Genomic DNA, 19,541 nt, shown 5'->3' on the forward strand with positions numbered 1-19,541 from the left:
AATTCTAAAGAATGCAATGTTTTGCTTTATGGAGTTACTGCATTTTATATATATTTTTTTATTTTTTTACTTTGCAGCAGGGGACGTGCAGCATTAAATCAATTTTTTTTTTTTTGGCATGGCAGGCGAGAACTCTGCCTGCTGAGCCACTGTGGTCTGCCCGAAGTTACTGCATTTTAGAGGTTTTCATCATCTATTACATTGAATGGAATTTTACCATTGTTTAAACTATCACTCTTTATGAGATCATTTTATTCTTCTGGAATCTAAAGCTGGGTAATGACTATGGTACTTTCAATTTCCAGTTGTTTGTATGTTGTTGTTTTCTAAAAATTTAAAACAAAAGATAAACTTAGTATTCTGATAGAAACGCAGACACCCTGATTCATTTTGATAATGTGCTGGTAGTGAGTATAAATGATCCTAAACAGATGTGGATTCATTAACATGACTCAGGACAATAATATAATATTAAAAATTCTTTATAATCTTTTCTGGGTGGGTGTAGACTTGAAACATGATAAAAACTATTTAAAAAGTTTTTTTAAGAATTTACTTTTTTAGCAACACAGGGGCTTCAAGGTAAGGTTATGCTATAAATGTTAAAGGAGAAATTTTTATGAAAATCTCCAATTCGAATGTCGTTCACTTCGAAAGATGCTTTAAAAGACCAATATTTTATATCTTGATGTGTATATTTACTGTTATTTCATTTTTAAATTGGCTCCAACTTGCTAATTTCTTGCTTTAGATTTTTGCAATTAATTTCCAATATAGACAAAAATTAAATGTCATTTATTGGTTGCATATGTGGTAATAATGACTAGGGCATGGACTCAAACTGCCAAAATTCAAATCTTTGCTCTATCACCTATAAGCTGTGTTAGTTGAGGCAAATAACCTAAACTCCCTTACAACTCAATTTTCTCATCTGTAAAATGGAGATAATAATTGCATCTATCTCATAGAATAGTACGAGGGCTAACTGAGATCAGCCATATGAGGTCATTTGCATGGGCTGGCACATCATATGCCTCATTAAGTAATTACTAGAGGTGGCGACAGTATATCTTAAAATATATATGAAAAACATGGTTTAAATTAGGAAAAAGCAATGAAAGTAAGAGTAAATAATAGTTTATACATTCAGCCATGACTTTCAGCCATGCTCAATACCTGTATGAGTCACCTGGCAAGCCCATTGTATCATCTCTGCAACCATAGCTCTACCACTCAGCAGGAAGATGAGATGTTCACAAATAAACCTACATAGAGAAATGAGACAAGACCAGAAAAGAGGGAGTTAAATTCTATCATTAATGTAATTTTATGTATGAAAATAGATCAGTCTCACAGAATGCACAAAAAAAAAAAACCCAGTTATATCTATACACATGGCTCTGTTTCTAAGCATCTCTCAGGAATAGAAAGATATTCCTTTCATATGACTTTTAAAAAATCTCAAACAGAGCCAGCATTAACAGCCAATAGACAGGTTTCTATCAAAATAAGGAAGAATACAAAGGTGCTTGATAAGGCCAACATTATTCAAAATAGCACTGGAAGTTCTGGACAATGTAATAAGATATAAAGCAGAAATGATATATAACAAATGGGAGAATAAATGAATTTATCACATTGCAGATTACAATGTTAGACAACATGAGAATAAATTGGAAAAGACTAGAAATAATAACAAACTTTAGAGACAAACACAGGTGTACCACATATCTAAAAATCAGCAAGTTTCTTACATAATACTATTTTGTCTTCCTAACTATACTTCAACTAGTTTTTTTTTCCAACTCAGATAAATTATCCCATCCCAGTGGCTCAATTCTTTACTGCTCCAAGTATGCAATGCACTGTCATTGGATTGGGTTTTTATTTGTTTGCTTAGGAGGCCAAAACCTAATGTGGGTAATTTAGGGAATTACTGGGGTGGCTTTAGGTCCAAGGTTAAGATATAGCCTAAGATAGGGTCTCCTAAGATAACATATCCCAACCTTCTTCTGAGCACAGGAAGAGCACCAGATCAAAAACAGGGCATTCATTTATCGATGCACTCAACAAATACTTACAGAATATCTGTGCCAGACACTGTGTTAAATGCTGGGGATACAAAGATGAAATGGTCCCTACCCTCCTAGAGCTTGCAGTCTGTCTTATTTTGCCTGGGCTGCTATTGAAAAAAAAAAACCACAAACCACAGACTGGTTGGCTTAAACAACAGGAATTTATTGTCTCATAGTTTTGGAAACTAGAAGTCCAAAATCAAGGTGTAGGCAGGCCAAGCCTTCTCCAAAGTCTGTAGCATTCTGGTGGTGCCTTGCTGGCAATCTATAACTCCACCTCTGCCCTGGTTACATGGTGATATGTCTTTTTATATCCTCCTCACTCCTACTTCCATGTCCAAATTTCCTTTATTTATAAGAACTGCAATCATACAGGATTAAAGCTCAGCCTGATTCAGATTGGCCTCATCTTCGTAGGATCTTTGAAGATCCTATTTACAAATGAGTTCACTTCCTTAGCCACATTTGTACTGTAGCCAATGCCTAGAACTATCACTGGCAAAGGGAATAGAAATGCCATGATTGGTTTACCATAATTAACCCTCTGGAGCCTGATCACATGCTCCAGGCACTGTGACATCTAAATCAGAGGTTCTTAACCTAGAACTCATGAACACTTTGGATAAAGTAGAAGTCAGAGACATCTGTGATCTTAAAGGGAAAACATTACATCTTTATTTTCAGTAAGGTCTGGCTGAAATTTAGCATCCTTCAACTATGAAGGTAGGCAAATACCACAGTAGTGGTAGCAGGGCATGTGATTTTATCGCCAGTAGAAATCAGAGATGTTTCATATCACAACTTGGCTATGGCTCCACTGCCTTCCTGCAGTCTCTGTCTTCACCTGGTTTTTGATTAACACGTGGAAGTAGGTGAGGCAAAGAGCACCCACAGTTTAATGTTCTTATTCATGCTAAGCAACAACAGCTTCACACTGATAGCTCCTTAAACAAATTTTAACTCGAACACCTAGGTTTTAATTTTGTTTTCTTGTTATTTAATGCATTAATAAAGGATATATATTACTGTTGGTATTACTTTTCTAGGTTGTAATAAAACTGGGTAGGTTAAAACAACAGAAATTTACTGTCTCTCTCATAGTTCTGAGGTGAGAACTCTGAAATTAAGATTTCAGCAGAGTCATGCTCCTCTGAAACCTATAAAGGTGAATTCCTCTTTGCTTCTTCCTAGCTTCTGGAAGTTACCTTGGCTTGTGGCAGGCAGCGTAACCCTAATCTCTATGTCAGTCATCATATGGCACTCTCCCCTGTGTCCATCTGTTGTCTCTTTCCCCCTTCTTATAAGGACACCAGTCATATTGGTAAGGACCCGCCCAACTCCAGTATGATCATCTTAAATAATGTTGCATTCTGAGGTACTGAGACTTAGCACTTGACCGTATCTTTTTTAGGAGACACAATCCAACCCATGACACTATTCTACAAATTTGTTTTTAATAACTGTGTTCCATATAATTTGTTTCCTTTGTAATCCAATGTATTTTATAAATTTAGAGATGTTATTCTGTAAAGGGGCCCATGGGGCTTACCAGACTGTCAAAAGGCCCACATTGAACCAAAAAAAGTCAAGGATCTTCCAGTAAGATTAAAGCTGGAGCAAGGTACAGGAACAGATTTCTGTGGGCAATCAAGAGTGCCTGGCACTCACCACCCTGTAGTCCATATTAAGGAGTATGAATTTTATATCCAAGGACAATAGGGAAGTATTGAGGTTTTTAAGTAAAATTCTTATTGAGGTATATCATACATCGAGAGAAGTCGATGTAAGGGTATACCCGGATGAATTTCTTTCAAATTGCTCTACAGTATTTCATTGAAGTGCTTTATGCAAGGAAACAACATGATCAGATTTGCTATTTAGAAAGAACCCTCTGTCATGTATCCTACTGATTAATACTACAAATATAAATAAATTCTTTCATGAGTTCCTTCAAAGGTTTGATCTTTTACAAAGAGTCAATAATATTGGGGGTATAGGGGGGGAACTAGTATTGCATGCTATGGCCTATAGTTAACAGGAAGACATCAACAGTACCACAGCAATACCAGAGGTAAATAATTGGGGTGGAAAGATAAGAGTGAAGGGAAGGTTTGGATTTTCTATTTGGTGAGGGTATGTTTATCGGTTATTTTTCTCTTTGGAGCATTGAAATTGCCTAAAAATTGAAAGTGTTGATGATTGAATGACTAAGTGAGGATAATGTGAGATATGGATTGTTTACTCTGAACATTATCCATGATGCCCAATTGGAGGTGCCTGAAGGATACATTGACTGAGAAACATAATAACAAACTGTGATATATACATATGATGGAATATTGTGTGGCTACAGAAAGAAACGAAGTTGTGAGGCATGCCACAAGGTGAATGAACCGTGAGGACATTATGCAGAGCAAAATAAGCCAGAAATAAAAGGACAAATATAGTATGGTCTCTTTTAGAAAATATCTATAAGAAAATTGGGGCCTACATTGTAAGCTCTTATAGCAGTCACATTTAGTACAGAGCTGTAAAAGTTATTTCTAGATTTTGGGAGGCTGTGCTATATATGTATAATCTGGTATTTACTTAGAATTTCAGTACCTGTGTACTGAACATTTCCGACACTTGAGACCCAGAGTTGGAGTTCTGCAGCATTGCTACATACAACTATGTATGTATAGTTTGTTAAAGAAACCAAAAAAGAGATCAGGCTTCAATTAGCGATAAGAACGAAGCTGATCTGGTTGGGAGTAAGATAAGGGTAAAGGATAATGGAGTCTGTATTTTAGAACTTCACCTACTATATAAGACCAAAGGAAGAAGGTTTGATTTTGACCAAAACCTAAATTTTCTGTAGTGTATAATCTAGTTCAACCTGTCTGGATAGATCATTTAAACAACCCAGACACATGGAGCCCAGAATGGGAATGAGGGCTTGTAATTCTGTATAGCTTAATGCAATACCTGTATACATCCCAGAGTATGTTGGGAAAATCATTAAAACATACTGGCAAAAGGAATGATGTCGTGAGGCATGCAACGATGTGAATGAATGTGTAGGACATTTGGTGAGGCAAAGTAAGCCAGAAACAAAAAAATAACAATGGTATTTTTTTCATGTCTCCTTTAGAAAATGCTTACAAGAAAACAGGGGCCTAGATTGTAAGCTCTCATAGCAGACACATTTAGTCCAGAGTGGTAATTATTATTTCTGGATTTCAAGAGGCTATTATATATATATATAAAACCTGATATTTAGAGATAAGAATGAAGCTGATCAGGTTGGGGTTAAAGTAATTCAGAACACAGGGGTAAGGAAGACAATGTCTATATTTTAGAACCACACCTACCCTTTGAGACCAAAGAAAGAAAGGTTTATTTGGTCCAGAACAAAAATTTTCTGTAGTACATAATCTAACTCAACCTGTCTATATAACCCTTTGAACAATCGAAGCACAGGGAGCCCAGAATAGAAAGAGGTCCCTTAATCCTGTATAGCCTAATGTAATGCCTGGATAAATCCTAGAATATATTAAGCAGATAATCAAAAAGTATTGGCAAAGTCCCTTGAGGGATGGGAGAAAAAATATGGAACTATTAAACTTTACCATCAGGAAATCTCCTTATACTGTGTCAAATTTAAGGGACACCCCAATCAATAGGCCATGCCCTTGATCTATAGGCTTACTCTTGTGAAGTTTATGTATGTAGCGGAGAAGCTTAGTCTACCTATAGACATGGCTAAGAGTTACTTCTGGAGGATCTCCTTTGTGGCTCAGATATGGCCTCAGTCTCTCTAAGCCCAACTCTGCAAGTGAAATCATTGCCCTCCCCCCTATGTGGGACGTGACATCCAGGGGTGAAAAGTCTCCCTGACGACATGGGAAATGACTCCCAGGAATGAGTCCAGCCCTGGCACTGTGGGATCAACAATTTCCTGACCAAAAGGGGGAAAAGGAGTGTAGCTAATAAATTATCAGTGCCTGGGAGAGTTCAAATAGAGTCGAGACGCAACTCTGGAGGTCACTCTCATGCAAGCTTCATTTAGACAGTGCTACCTATCATAACTTGCCAAACCCCAACTAAAACCATTCCAGCCAATCCTAAAGAACACCTAGGGCAATATATAAGATTCTACAAAGGTTCCATGCACTAGGGTAACTTTCCAGAAATCTACAACCTCCAGATGGGTCCCTGGGCCAGATAAGTCCTGAAACCTAGAAGGCCCAGGTCTCCAGAATATCAACTAGTTCCATCTCCCTATTCCATATTCTTGACAGCCCCTTCCAACATGAAAAAGTTAGAATGGCCATAACTCAAATACCCCTAAAGAGTCCGATAGAAAGATTAAAGATGATGGTGGAGTTATAAAGAGAAGATAGGACGTAACAAATGAATATGATTGCTGAATCATTAAAATGATATATCTTTTAGTCTCCAGTATCTGAGAGCAGCTAGAAGTAAAAACCTAAAATTGTGAAATTATATTCTATACCAAAGTCTGAAATCTGTTCTACAACTAATTGTGCTGTGCTTTGAAAATTTATTGCTTTTTTGTATATATATTATTTTTCACAAAAAAGAAAGAAAAAAAGTCAATTGTGATGATAAAAAATATTTAAGCCTTCTAGCCTCCTATATTCTGGAGCAGCTAGAAGGAAAAATCTGAGAGGCTCACCTAGTAGCCCATGACAAACTCTGGAATCTGTGCTGTAACTATGTGTTGAAGAGTGCTTTGAAAACTATTGCTTTTCTATTTCTTTGCTTTCTATATATCTTATACTATACAATAAAAAAGTAAAAAGAAAAAGTATTGGCAAAGTCCCTTGAAGGTTGGAAAAAATATATGAAAACATTTAACTTTCTCATCAGGGAAACCCCATACTCTGTTAAACATTCGGTATTTCCAAGTCAACAGACCAAGTCCTTGATCTTGAAGTTTGCTCTTATGAAACTGATTCTATAGTGGAGAAGCTAAGCCTATCTATAGAAAAATCATTATTGTCCCCCCTATGTTGGGCATGACATCCAAAGCTGAAAGTCTTCCTGGCATAGTGGGACATGACTCCTAGGGATGAGACAGGCCCTGGCACTGTGAGGTCAACAGTGCCTTCCTGACCAAAAGGGGGAAAAGAAATGTGGAAAAAATAAGGTATTTGACCTTATTCAAATAGAGGCAAGAGGCTATTCTGTAGGCTACATTAGGCAAGCTTCAGCTAGGTATCGTTAATTACCATGATTTCCCAAACCCCAACCAACAGCATTCTGATTAACCCTAAAGAACACCTAGGACTCTAGTTGAGATTCTACAAGTTTCATGCAGTAACCAGAAATCTACAACCTCAAGTGGTTCTTAGGCCAGACAAGTCCTGAAAGCCAGAGGGGCCAGCCTCTCCAAGAACATCAACTGGTTCCATCCCCTTATCCCATATTTTTGACAGCCCTTTCCAACATGAAAAAATTAGAATGGATATAGCCCAAATACCCCTTAAGTCTGGGAGAAGGATAAAGGAGGAGTTATAACAGAGAAGTTAGGATTTAACAAATGAGTATGACTGCTGAATCATTATATTGATATTTCTTTTAGTCTCTAGTGTCTTGGGGCAGCTAGAAGGAAAAGTCTGAAATTGTGGAACTATAAACTGCAACCCATACCAAGCTGTAACATCTGTTCTCTAACTGCTTGTTATAATGTACTTTGAAATTTATTGCTTTTTTTTGTATTTATGTTATTATCTCACAACAGAAAATGTTAAAAAAATAAAAAAAGAAAAAACCCTCTGGCTCAAGAACAGAATAGACAGTAAAAATCAGAGGCAAAGAGACCAGTTAGGTGGTGACTATAACAGTCCCGAAAGGGTTAGCTAGGGTTTCGGCAATGGAAATTGAAAACAGAAGATATATTAAAAAGGTAAAGTCAATAGCATTTGGTGATAATTTTACATGGGACTGCAAGCAGATCCAGGTTTTGTAGAACTGTAATTTATGCCATTTGTGAGCTCTATTTTTAAAAAATAATAATTATAAATGCAAATAATACAAATACAAAATTAGTACAGGGCTTTGAAAGGAACCTAGACAACTAAAGAGCCCAGAGTCTTAAGCTTCCTTGACTTCATAGTAAATCTGCCTTGGGCTCTAGGAGAGGGAGTCAACAATTTGTCCAAAAGCTAACATTTATGGAGTATTTGCTATTGGCAGGCACTGTTTTGCGCACTTTAAACATTCACTTAATTTGCACAGTGATCCTATGAGATATTTTTATCTTCCCCATATCAGAGATGAGAAAACTGAGGCTCAGGCAGGTAAAAAAAATTATCTCACTGTCCTACTAGTAAGGAGTAGAGCTAAAATGTGACCCCAGTCACTGTGGCTTTTGATCGTGATGCCACTCTGTCTCAGTACATACCTGTCAAGTTTGCAGACTGAGAAACCAACAGGTGATGGTACCATCTGTTAGTATGGCACGAACTGCAAGGTGAGCAGTTAGGGAATACTTGGAGATCAGGGTTTGGTTTGAGTAAGTTATGTGTGCAGTACTTACTACCATCTACACTGAGATGTCAAAGAGGCTGTGGGGTACATAGTTCTGTTCTAGTTTGCTAGCTGCTGGAATGCAATACACCAGAAATGGAATGGTTTTAAAAAGGGGAATTTAATAAGTTGCTAGTTTACAGTTCTAAGGCCAAGAAAATGTCCCAATTAAAGCAAGTCTATAGAAATGTCCAATCAAAAGCATCCAGAGAAAGATACCTTGGTTCAAGAAGGCCAATGAAGTTCAGGGTTTCTCTTTCAAGTGAGAAGGCACACAGTGAACACAGTCAGGGCTTCTCTCTCATCTGGAAAGGCACATGGTGAACACGGTGTCATCTGCTGGCTTTCTTTCCTGGCTCCCTTTCATGAAGTTCCCTGGGAGGCATTTTCCTTCTTCATCTCCAAAGCGCTGGCTGATGGACTGTCTGCTTTGTGGTGCTGCAGCATTCTCTGCTCTCTCTGAATCTCTCGCATTCTCCAAAATGTTTCCTCTTTTATAGGACTCCAGTAAACTAATCAAGACCCATCCAAATGGGTAGAGACACGTCTCCACCTAATCCAGTTTAACAACCACTCTTGATGGGATTGCATCTCCAGGGAGATGACCTAATTATAGTTTCAAACATACAGTACTGAATAGGGATCAGAAGAAACGGCTGCCTTTACAAAATGGGATTAAGATTAAAATATGGCTTTTCTAGGGTACATACCTCATTTCAAACCAGCACAAGGTCTAAGCGGGAGAGAGTCATGTGGGAGCCACGGGGGCGGGAATGGCTGAAGTAACCTATGGAGAGAGAACAGCACAGTTGCTAAAGGCCTGAAGAAGACCAAAGAGGGGGTGAAGTTCAGTGGGAGGGAAACTAGGAGCAATCAGTATTGTAGGAGCCAAAAGAGAATGCTTTTTAAAGGAGGGTATGATAGGTATGTAACAGTATAGACTTGGTGATCCTGACACCCTAGTCGAGTGCAGATGGAAACTAGCTTGAGAGGGGTATGCCACTATTTAAGAAAAGCCCAAACTCTTACTCTAAGAGACCTTTTTAAATAGCAGAGATAGACTGCTAAAGAGAAAAGTCTCCCAACCAAACATTTTATAAGTATTGCAGACAATTTATGGGATGACATCGTCATCAGCTAGATATGAGGAAATTTTCAAGTTCACTTCAGGTCCAACACTATCTGGGGAGAAAGCCAGAATTCAGGAAGATTTAGGGAAGGCACCACACAAGTAAACAACTGACCACCCACCCTCACCCCGTATCCTGACCCAGCAGACCCTTTTTGCTTTTACTTTGCTGTGCATAGAATTTAATCAGATCCAATGTTCATGACACATGCATGGCCCAATATAATTCATTAACTTATTTAGTTAGTTAGTTATTTTTAGAACTGCAATAAAAGCATCTCCAAATCCACCACTTAAAACACCCATTCACTAGCCTTTGGAAAAAACACTCAAGGGGCTATAAAAGGAGCTCTTGTGAAGAGATATTGTCGGCACAGAAGGGTGCAACAGCTAGAAAATCGCAAGCTGGAAATGCAATGAACTTCCAGGGCTTAAAAAATAGGCACTCTTAAGTCACATTAATAAGACTGTCCATACCAAGGACAGTAATAGTTCCACTGAGCCATCAGCAGGCACCCTGATGATGTGTCTGTTTCATTATAATCATTCCAGGAGTTATATTTCTAAGGAGAACCTTGACAAATCAGAGTATATCCAGGGAATATAATCCAGAACTGTGAGACAGGGTGAGGAATGACTGAAGTAACGTTTAACCAGAGGTTGGGAGAAGGGGTGATGAGGATGGAGGCGAGAGGCAGGGCCATGGTAGAGCAAGAGGAATAAGTCTTTTAGAGCTGCTCCCCATTGTAGGGGAGAAAATGGGCCAATGGTTGGTTTTGTAGGAAAGTTGTTTTAGCTAAATAAAATATAGGACTTCCCAAAATTTTCTGGGCTTCCAGCAACAGTACTGAAAGAATAGACTCTCTGTTACCTGTGAAAATCGCCCACAGACTAAGTGAGTGGTAGGGATGCTGCAGAAGGCACTGCCTCACATGTGGGCAAAGATGGAACCTGACCCTCCAGGCCTTCTCAGGCTTAGTTCTTCATCGGGCTGTGATGAAAACAGCTCTGTCCATAAACCCCATTCCATAAGGATCAGCTGTTTCACTATAGCCCTGAAGCTGGGGTACTTATCAAATAAACATGGCACAACATTTAAAGGGGACGATTTCCCTTGGACCGGCGTGTGGTCCTTCACTGTTCTGATGCCTGGACGTCCCCCACTGGACTATCAGACCCTGAAGACCGCATATTATGGCGTCTTCCCACTTCAGCCCACGTGATCTTCCAGGACCTCTTCACTTGCCTTGAAAATTATCATTTATCAGATTGCTCACAAATTAGTGGGAGAGCATTTCTAACGTTCTAAATGGTGTAGGTCATATTCGTTCAGGAATTTATCAGGTTTTGTTTGTATTGTTTAGGTGTTCAGGCCAGAAATGTAGAGAGTTCTTATTTCCTTTTTTCTACTTACTACCTTTCCACCTCCCCTTTATCTAAACATAACCTTCATTTCTTCTCTTTCTTGTCCCTATTGCTTCCCATCCCCATCCTAAACCCTTACTCTTTATCTTCAAGTAATAAAACAAATCAAAATAAAACAAAACCAAGCTAAAGAAAAAGCAGAAATGTAGAAGACGGGATAAAAGCAGAATCAGAGAACAGAGTCCTCTCACTTTCCCTAGTGTAAAGGGTAAAACCAGAGTGAGTAACACCCCAGCCCTGGTGTCAAACAGGCCCAGGTTTGCAAGGATGTTTCACCCCTTCCTATTACTGAGCTTTGGGCAAATTTCAGAACCCATTTGAGGCTTAGTTCTCATTAAGTGAAATAAGGATACTAATAATATCTATACCATAGATGACAAAAGGCTTGCATAATAAACTGGCACATAGTAAGTGATTAATGAATGTTTGTAATTACTGATATCATGTGAGGAAATTATTCAGTAACTAAGTACAGAATATGGTCATCTCTTGATTACATATATCATGGAGTATCCATTTCTATAGGTTCTTTTTTTCACTGTTGCCCAGCTAAGAGAATTTATTTATTCATGTATTCAACAAATACTAATTGAGCACATGCGATGTTTCATTCCTTGTGCTCGGTAGGAGCTTGGTCAAATAAACTCCTGTGGACACACACTGTCAAATATGATGTTGCAGTCAAAAAGAACCAGATATGTGCTATCAAGGAAAGATCTCCAAAGACATGGAATTCGGGGGAGAGGAGGGAATTGATGAACAATTTATACAGAATGATATCATTTCTATAAAATCACACAAAAACACAAGAAAAACTACTTATTTTGTAGAAACCCGGATATATTAGGTATATATAGAGAGAAAGTTCCAGAATGGTGCACATCAAACTGGAAAGGAAACAAGGATGGGGAAGTGGGGAGAGGTGTTAAATAATATTGGCCTTGTTGATGTTCAAATTCTGCACGGAGAAGGGATTCATACAATACCTAGACAACCTAAAAGTGAAAACAAATACTAATACAGCCGCTGCTGGGTTTCCTGGGTGTCCAATCGCCACGCCCCCTGGGATTTCTTAGCTCAAGCAGCGCACCCATCATCACCTTTAAAAAAAAAACTAATCACACACAGAACATCCACCTAGATCCCCGTCTAGTCAGCTCTCTTCCTCAAGGCCTTGAAAAATAACGCAGCGGCATACTTGTACAAGCACACCCACACGCAGTTCTAAATTTGCCCATTTAGAAACTTGCGCACACGGATGCGCAGCCCCCCGCCGGGAGAATCACGGTCGCGGGCTGTCGCGGGCTATCGCGGGCTGACGCGGGCTGACGCGGTCCTCCGGTGCGATGCTTGTAGCTGCCTGCCTGCCTCTGCCCTGTCCAGCTCGGAATATTAACCTTTCATTCCTTGATCAGCTAGAGTCCCAACAATATCAGTAGGAAGCAATAAGAACTGTCACGAAGGACAGTGTTCACCTCCGAGTACGTGGTATGCTGAAGATTTAAGGGCTAAACCGTGCTCCTTACTCAGGGTTGCTTTGTGGCTCTGGCAAATCAGGTTAACTTTTGAGGCATCTGTGAAGCCGAGGGGACAGATGCGTGAATACTGTCAGTCCCTTCAAATAAGAAACTTTAAAATGGCTGGGAGACCTTAGAAAGTGAAAGGGGCTTCGACATGGGTACAAGCATGTCCCTCTGTGAGTTTTTATACGTACACATAATGTATGTTATTTGATAAGAGATTTCAGGTAAACAGTAAGATGTAAAATGTACAATGTTTAGGTATATGCCTAATTTTGTGTGTAAAAACATTTTTATGTAATGTGCACATTTTAAATGCCCATTAAATGTATGTATTTATGTGCTCACAAATTCTATCTCGTGTTAATGTCCCAAATATACATTCTAATGGGGGTCCACAATTAATACATATTGCATACTACTGGAGCTGATATATGCAATCATAGGTATAAACTCTACCTATAGTTTATATTGGTATAAATTACATAACTTATATAAGTGTGTAGTTATGGGATTTTTACCATAGGATTAGCAAGGTATAATAAAAAATCAAGGCCAGGACTAGAGGGAAGCAAGCAAAGTGCTTAGGATGCAAAATAAAAGGAGAAATTCACTCTTGGTTGCTCTAAGTGCCTCTGTTTCTTTTATCATCATCTCCACCCAGGCCAACAGTTACTAATTTCAAAATGCCAGGCACTGTCTCATGTACTTTACATATATATTAACCCATCTAAAGAAATGTGATGACTGAAGATGAACTCTAAGGGAAACTACCAAGAAGTTGTGCCTAACAAGTAAAAATGCCTGGGAAGCCGTAGCTTAAAAAGCCCTACCTGGACATGACTTCAGATGAGAACTTCTGATGCCAAGTCATTAGTCCAGATCTCCCAGAAAGTAGTAGCCCCAGCGTTAAAATTCAGAACTCTCCTCTACATGTAGCATGGTGTTGCTTTTCTTTATCACATGTCATTTTTACTGGCCCCTCGTTGGGACATTTTGGCAGGCAGTAGGCTTCAAATCTATCTGCCTAGGTGCAATCTGATTGACAGATTTCAAAAAGAAGAAGGATATATTCTTTCATTTCTCATATTACTACTCTTACTTTGAAAATTGAGGTGGATAATGGAGCTTATGATAGTCTAACTGTACTTCAACAAGATAATATGTTTATATTTTAACTCATGCATAAACCAGGAAAGGGGGTTTACACAATACATTACCTAGTATCTAGCTATTGGTGATTTACTGCTGTGTACTGAAATGCAGTTGAAGTACAAGATGGATAGTAATATTATATTGTGGCATATATCCTGTTCACATCAGGCCTTCATAATAAAAGCCGAACAGCAATCTGCAGAACCTGTCTTAAATCTGCCATATAAGATACTGATTGTAAAATAAAATGATCAAAGTGCAGGTTATCTCTATACTGCCTTCCCCTGAGAGAGTGGTATGCAAAGAACTTCCTACTTTTATTTATTTACATTCAGTCAACACAAACATAAATTAAATTAAAACCCCCAGTGTTATGTGAACTGAATAAAGCACACCAAATATGTTGCTAAGTAGATTCTTTTTTAAAGATATTACAAACTACAACCTGTGTTGTACTTTTATTCAGTGTACCTTTTGCAAGTTACTGATAACAAAATAGACTGGTAAAAATAACAAACTAAAATGAATTTTGCAAACCAGCAATCTCACATGCTACAATTCTGCTGTGAATAAACAGTTTTTAGCGGGCCTTTTTTATTTGACAAATGAAATCAAGCATTCCTGCAAACTGATTTCGTTTTAAATAATCTCTTCAGCATGCAGTGGAAATAGGCCAACACAAATAAGTTAACATTGCATAGAAAAATCACTAATGAACTCTACTCAAAAACTTTTTGTCTTATAAGCAATTAATTATAAGAACATTAAAGGCCAAACTTCCTTGCAAAAAGGGATGTGCTTGTATGTGGTAGGAGATAGAGGAGAGAAAAGTATGAGGTCTAGAGTAAATCATAGTATCTTCTAAATGTGTGTACATACATAGATTCAAGTTAAAGTGAAGGTCAATGGAATCCTTTGTAGGGAAAAGAAGCGTCAATGTTTTGTTCACATTTCTCTTATACCCAGGTATTACACATTAGCTTCCTGGTACTTCTATGACTCTTCATACAACCCCCTATGGTAACATTCAGCTTATGAATTATAATAATTTGCTTACTTGTTGTCTCCCTGACCAGACTGTAAACTCCTTGAGAAGAGAAACTGTCATATTCTTCTTGTTTCCCCAGCTCCTAACTCAATATGTGGCCCTAAGTAGGTGCTCTAAAATGCTTGATGAATTTAAATTGACATTGAAAACAATGGTATATGATTTGAAAAGAAGAGAAAGGAACATGGAAGCAGAGAGGACAATGCAGTCACCCTTGATCTTGTGGAAATGAGAGCTGCTTATAGTCACAGGCCACGCATGGAGATTTTTAGTGTCAGCTATTGTAGTATCTTCTTCTCCCACTTCGGGCAGTCATTTCTTTCTTCCTCCCTTATTTGCTTCCTTTCTTCCCTTCCTCTCTTCAACAAATCTCTACTGAGTGCCCATTATGTGCTAGGCAATCACCAGTTACTGCAGTAGCTGGATACTATGAAGCACGGGATCACTGTCAATTGTCATTATTTCGTTATAAAATATGCCAACAAAGTGTCAGAGCTGGGTTTCAAGTATAAACTCGAGCTAAACCATGGACCATTTTTATTTTACCATTTAAATATATCTTGCCCTTAACTAAGTAGCTTCATTCCCCTTAAGACTCAAGAGTCTACTCTAGTATACATTTAACAATATAACCAGATTTTCATAAGATCCTGGCTTAATTCTCCAATTTTGCCAGTAATATGCTAAGTGCCACTTATAATTATCCTAAAGTGGGTCTCATTTTCCCTAAGAGTTTCAGAGCAGAGTAAAAGACTGGAGACCCTTGGGCAGGGTACTTACTTATCTTTTTCTGTACTTGATTCTATGCTGAATGTCTTACTTTCTTTCAACAAATGACACATATATCTAAAATGGTAAAGAGAAAGTGGGAACAAAATTGGGCTGTCTTGCATTCTCAGCCCTAAAAAATCAGGTTAAAATGACCACTCACATGATTTATAGAAACATTCCTTTATCTTTTCAATCAATGACAGAAAATTCCAATAAGTGTTTAAAAGAAACACACCAAATACTGTCCACTAAAATGAAGTAAGTAGATGGATGTCTTTTTTAATTTTTTTCCTTTTTTTTTAGGAGCATGGTCCGGGAATCGAACCCAGGTTTCCCACGTGGAAGGTAAGCATTCTAGTAGGCAGATGTCTTTTAATGCCATATAAAACCTTTGACTTTCCATACAATTTCTGGAGAGAGAGGGGTCATTCAGTAAAATGTGAATTTAGAAAATGATGTTACAGTTTTGCATAAGACATGAATACAGGACTTTTTCTTTTTCTTGTCATTTCCCCTTATTAAACTAACAAAAGGATGTGTTTAAAATTCTGGGAAAAGTAAGCTTGTTTCCTTATAGGTCAAAGAAGAGAAACAGTGAAATTATAAGTGAAAGAGATCCATTTTTTCTATCTACATTGCTGTCAAGACAGTATTATTCCTTCCAGTAGCCTTTCTGGTTATAAATGCTATAATTGACTGTGGTGTCAGCATTTACTTAAAAAGATGAATTTGTAATTGAGCAGTTCTCCATCAAAAATAGGTATTGGTCTTAGTGCTAGTTCAATCAGCACTGTTTAAAATTCAGTCATATGTTTCCCCTCTCATTAATTAATTCTCTCTTATTTTGACCTTTGCATTTTTTGTTTGTTTGTTTTTCCTTTACTTTTCTACATCCAAATGTGAAGTATAAGTATTGTTATAATTTCCAGATTGTGTCATGTTGTCTTTCGGCCAATGCTTAATCACACAGCACACTCAATAAATCTTTCTTCATAAATCAGTTAAATCAGTTCTTCCCTTTCATTAATCATTTTCGGTCTTTATCTCTGAGTCAACATCATTTATTTATTTCAGTACTCGAAACTGAACAGAGTTGTCTCAGAGTAATTTCAGCTACACTTGTATGAGGAACCACAACCTCCCTTCCCTTTGGTGCTATTGCACTGTCTCCAGTGGCCCTGCTCTCTTCTTGCTGTTAATATTCACTATAAATTTATCAACATTTCTCCCAGCCTTCCCTCATTCTTGGCTTGCCATTAGCAAACCCACTTCCTACATTCTCTTCACATCGTTTCTGATGTATTTTTTTTGCGAGATATTTGTTTGCATCTTTCTGAGAGCAATCTAATTTTCTTCTAGCCCATATTTCTGACTTGTTTTGGGTCTTTTCATACCATATTGCTGATCATATCCTGGCAATTTATCAGCGCTTGTAACACCTCCCAGTTTAGTCTCCTCAGCAGCTGTCGTTAGTGTTCTGTTCTTTCCCTCTCTCAGATGATTAATAAATACATAAAATATAAACCACAGCAGTTTGCCAAGAGATGGGCCCTTGGACCTCACACAATGCCCCTGTTGCTACCTTTTACAGATGGCCTCATAGTCTTCTTTGGTCTGCAGGGCTGCGATATTATAAAGGCTACATGAAACTGATACATCCAGGAAAACTATTCACCTGCCAAATGAAATGTTTTGTTCAAGTCTGATATAATGCAGATGTCCTACTCTGTTCCCATCACTGCCTATCTCTCCTCCATGGGTAAAGCTATATAAAATCTGGCCTTGCAGGTGGGCCACGGTGGCTCAGCAGGCAAGAATGCTTACCTGCTATGCCAGAGGACTCAGGTTCGATTCCCGGTGCCTGCCCATGTAACAGCAACAAAAAAAAATCTGGCCTTGCTTCATGGGAGGCTTTGTTATGACAGTTGTTTTCATTCTATAGTTCAGCTTAATTTAGTTGGTGGCTTGTTTTGGTTAGGTTTTGAGTATCAATCCTTTTTTTTTTTTTTAGCATTTTTTTATTGCTATATAATATATATTCACATGCCATATAATTATCCAAAGTGTACAATCAATGGTTCACAATATCATCATATAGCTGTCCATTTAACATCACAATTGACCTTTTTCAATTTTTTGTGAAATATAATGTATAAAAAAAGCAATAAATTTCAAAGCACACCACAACAATTATTTGTAAACAGACTTCAGAATTTGGTATGGGTTATAATTCCACAATTTAAGGTTTTTACTACCAGCTGCTGCCAGACACTGGAGACTAAAAGAAATATCAAAAGAATAAGGATTCAGCCTCATATTTGTTTGTTAAACCCTACCTTCTCTGTACAACTCCACCATCACCTTTGATCTTTCTCCTACTCTTTAGGGGTATTTGGACTATGCCCATTCTAACGTTTTTCATGTTGGAAAGGGCTGTTGATAACATGGGATAGGGGATGGAACTAGTTGATATTCTAAAGAGGCTGGATCCTGAGGGCTCCAGGATTTGTCTGTTCTAGGAACCATCTGGAGGTTGTAGGTTTCTGGAGAGTAATCTTAGTGTGTGAAGCTTTTGTAGACTCTCAGAGAGAGCCCTAGATGTTCTTCAGAATTGGCAGCAATGGTTTTGGCTGGGGGTTGGCAAACTATGCTATGTAGCAATGACTGAGTGGACTCCAGAGTAGCCTCTCGAAAATATTTGAACTCTTCAGCCACTGAGACCTTATTTGTTACACTTCTTCTCATCAATCCTTTTATAAAAGGATTTTATTACCTGTGATACATTTTGGATGCAATAAAGGCATATCTAGGGGACCTCTCAAAAGGACCATAAATAGTTCAAAAATGTGTAGCAGTTGGCATATATTCTGAAACACTCCGGTAGGGCCCATGGCCCAGATTCAGGGTCTCCTTCAAAAGACAGATTTCTTGGGCAGGAAAGCCCTCAGCATAGCTGCTGGGAGGTGAGGATGCTTTAACCCTGCGGCTGTCCTTAACTTCTCTCCTGCCAATTCCCCTCCCAGAACTTGCCTTAATACTTTTCACACTTGCTTACTTTATTCATCTCCATGCTGTCATAAAAACTGGGCCACTTCACGGTAGGGAGAAAGCTCTGTGGCAGGACGGTGACCCTGAGCCCCACTCCATGAGACATTATTCACTCTGTATTTTCTGCAATGGGTGCCCGTCATCCCAGCCCACCGTAATGCTATTCCTGGGCTTAGGCAATTTGGAGGCATCCTGGCCCTTTAGCTGTGAAGGCTACAACGCTTATTGGGTTAGGAAAATCAAATGAGATCATTGATATTATCATATAATATGAATACAATATTTTTAAAGTACAGAGAAAAGATAAATCTATTTGTCCCAATTTTTGTTTTTTCTTTTTTTTTAATCAATTTATGCTCTGTGGACAAGAATTTCATCCTTTCCAGTTTCTATTGAAATTCTACTCCCTCCTACTAATCTTTCCTTGAAGGAGAAGAATGAAATCATTACAATTCTTCAAAATATACTCTAGTAATCTATTTGCACGTTTCTTGACAGAATCCCTAATATTGAAATACTCTATGACTATCTAAATGTGATCATATTTGGGCTTTTCACTTTTTCTATTTGCCATTGAGTTCTTCCCTCTCTTTCTCACCATTCTTCTGCATCCTTTTAGTATTTCTAGGCTATGTTCCAAGCTCACCTGTCAGGAACGCAGACAAGAACCAGGAGCTTATTTTTAAAAAAAAAAAGAGCTCTGAGCTGCTGGAGCAGGTATTACAAAGTCCATCCATTAAAATGCATGTATGCTATTCAAAGGTGAGGCCCAAAATCAGAGCCCATTTATACTTTGTATACAATTCTTAAAAAAAAAAAAAGTTAGCTGTTTA

The 19,541-nt window shown here is 38.2% G+C and overlaps 1 long non-coding RNA gene across 1 annotated transcript in view; it reads left to right on the forward strand.

The window, feature by feature from the left end:
* Positions 1 to 2,697: 2,697 nt before the first annotated feature.
* The window catches only part of LOC143689915 (uncharacterized), a 37,322-nt gene continuing 20,478 nt past the window's right edge, over positions 2,698 to 19,541 (forward strand). Inside the window, exons 1-2 of the long non-coding RNA XR_013178969.1 lie at positions 2,698 to 2,798; positions 15,964 to 16,005. This is a non-coding gene — a long non-coding RNA (uncharacterized LOC143689915). The remainder of the gene's footprint in view (positions 2,799 to 15,963; positions 16,006 to 19,541) is intronic.

This window comes from Tamandua tetradactyla, chromosome 7, assembly GCF_023851605.1.
Source record: "Tamandua tetradactyla isolate mTamTet1 chromosome 7, mTamTet1.pri, whole genome shotgun sequence".
Lineage (NCBI taxonomy): Eukaryota > Metazoa > Chordata > Mammalia > Pilosa > Myrmecophagidae > Tamandua > Tamandua tetradactyla.